The sequence below is a fragment of the Aotus nancymaae genome, unplaced genomic scaffold, assembly GCF_030222135.1.
Source record: "Aotus nancymaae isolate 86718 unplaced genomic scaffold, 86718_ANA_hifiasm-v0.15.2.pri h1tg000064l_0, whole genome shotgun sequence".
Taxonomy (NCBI): domain Eukaryota; kingdom Metazoa; phylum Chordata; class Mammalia; order Primates; family Aotidae; genus Aotus; species Aotus nancymaae.
The window spans coordinates 14221291-14223917 of NW_026988478.1; the positions used below are offsets into that span (position 1 = coordinate 14221291).

At 39.6% G+C, this 2627-nt stretch overlaps 1 pseudogene; it reads left to right on the forward strand.

Moving 5' to 3' along the window:
* Positions 1–542: 542 nt before the first annotated feature.
* Positions 543–1537, forward strand: LOC135270555 (small ribosomal subunit protein uS2-like; annotated as a pseudogene).
* The last annotated feature ends 1090 nt before the right edge of the window (positions 1538–2627 follow it).

Below are 2627 nucleotides of genomic sequence, written 5' to 3' on the forward strand. Positions count from 1 at the left end.
TTGCTTCAAACTGGCAATTGTCCCCCACTCTACTTAGAATCTAAGTTTTTTTCTCATGGTTGCAAGGCTTTCTATTTCAAGCTCTTCCTCCCCTTTTAGCATTACCTTTAGCCATTCACCTGACACTGATTCTGCTCTACAGATCCTGACTAATCTTGACTATATCAAGTGCTGTACGGCATCAGCACCTACTCTATACAGCTTTGTCCCTTCATGTTCCCACAATGCAGTTACCCTCAAGCTTCCACTAGCTCCTTTCTACTCATTTTCCAGGTCTTAGATTGAAATGGATCCTTCAGAGAACTGATAACAGTCACAAATGTACGGTCTCTCTGACATTTTCTATTGTAGCCTTCAGTTCCACTCCTTCATAACGACTTTCATAGTGTGTTTAATAATGTATTTAGATATATTTCCATTTAATGCACTCCCTACTTTAAGATAAATACCATGAAGGAGAAAACTGTGTCCACTTCATTCACCATTTTAGACTCAGTGCATCACATAACACCTGAAATAAACAGTTGCACCTTTTCGCGCTACCTGCCGAGGGCTCCAAACGGCGTTGTTCTGGATTCCTGTCGTAACTTAAAGGGAAACTTTCACAATGTCCGGAGCCCTTGATGTTCTGCAAATGAAGGAGGAGGATGTCCTTAAGTTCCTGGCAGCAGGAACCCATTTAGGTGGCACCAACCTTGACTTCCAGATGGAGCAGTATATCTATAAAAGGAAAAGTGATGGCATCTACATCATAAATCTGAAGAGGACCTGGGAGAAGCTTCTCCTGGCAGCTCGTGCCATTGTTGCCATTGAAAACCCTGCTGATGTCAGCGTTATATCCTCCAGGAATACTGGCCAGAGGGCCGTGCTGAAGTTTGCTGCTGCCACTGGAGCCACTCCAATTGCTGCCGCTTTACTCCCGGAACCTTCACCAACCAGATCCAGGCAGCCTTCCGGGAACCACGGCTGCTTGTGGTTACTGACCCAAGGGCTGACCACCAGCCTCTCACGGAGGCGTCTTATGTTAACCTACCTACCATTGCTCTGTGTAACACAGATTCTCCTCTGCGCTATGTGGACATTGCCATCCCATGCAACAACAAGGGAGCTCACTCAGTGGGTTTGATGTGGTGGATGCTGGCTCGGGAAGTTTTGCGCATGCGTGGCACCATTTCCCGTGAACACCCGTGGGAGGTCATGCCTGATCTCTACTTCTACAGAGATCCTGAAGAGATTGAAAAAGAAGAGCAGGCTGCTGCTGAAAAGGCTGTGACCAAGGAGGAATTTCAGGGCGAATGGACTGCTCCAGCTCCTGAGTTCACTGCTACTCAGCCTGAGGTTGCCGACTGGTCTGAAGGCGTGCAGGTGCCCTCTGTGCCTATCCAGCAGTTCCCTACTGAAGACTGGAGCGCCCAGCCTGCCACGGAAGACTGGTCTGCAGCTCCCACTGCTCAGGCCACTGAATGGGTAGGAGCAACCACTGAATGGTCTTAAGCTGTTTTTGTGTGGGCTCGTAAACATATAAGATTCATGGAAAATAAACTATTGAGTATATTAAGTATACTATTAATATACTTATAAGTATAGTATATAAGCATACTATATTAAATATGTAAGTATACTATACTTATAAGTCAGAGATAAAGTATACTATGCTTATATAATTGTATATTTAATTATAAATATATTATAACATATATTGTATATTATATTTAAATATGTATTTCTAATTTATATATTATATATTTATATGTATTTACATAATTATAATTGTATATTTCATTATAAATATGTAATTTTATATATTTCATTGTAAATATATAATTACATATATTAACTATAATATAGTATATTATTATAATAATTATTCATTCATCTTCAATAATAAAAGCATCTGAAGTCTTGGTTATTATTGTTGGAGCTTCAACAATTCTTCAGATTTTAAGACTGACAGTAAAAAATGATGAATGTAGTTATAATTCTGTCTCCTTAACTAAACAACAAGAAACCTGCAACTGTGGACTGCATTTTGTTTTCATTTGGATATATAACATTTGACAGAGAATAGGCAGTCAACAAATGTTTACACAATGTTTTTTTACCTTTAAATTCATATTAGTAAGATGGCAAAATTTAAAAATATTGACTATGTGTTAATTTTTCGAGACCCTTGTGTAGCTCTCACTAGTCTGCCTGATTGTCATGTTTTACAAATTGTAGCCAAGACAGGAAGAAAACACTGTATCAACGGTAAATAACCATGTCTTTGTAAAGCAAATCAGGGTAAATAAGACTCCAATTATAACAGATTTTCTTCTTCTTACATGTTTTCATGTGTCTGATGTTGATGTGGGACATGGTGTCATTAAAGTGTCTGTCTCACTTCCTGTAGGTGAGAGAATACAGTAGAGAACAAAGACTCTGGGACCAGAATGCCTGAGGAGAACCAGAGCCTGGTCACCTACTGACAATGAGACCTTGACTAAGGTCCTTACTCCCTGTGTTTCAATATCCTTATGTAAAATTAGGATAATAACAGTACTAAAATGGTTTGTTGTGAAGTAGCATATGAGCTGTACTTTCAATAATATAAAGGATGTCGACAAGATGGATAGGGGAGGCAGACA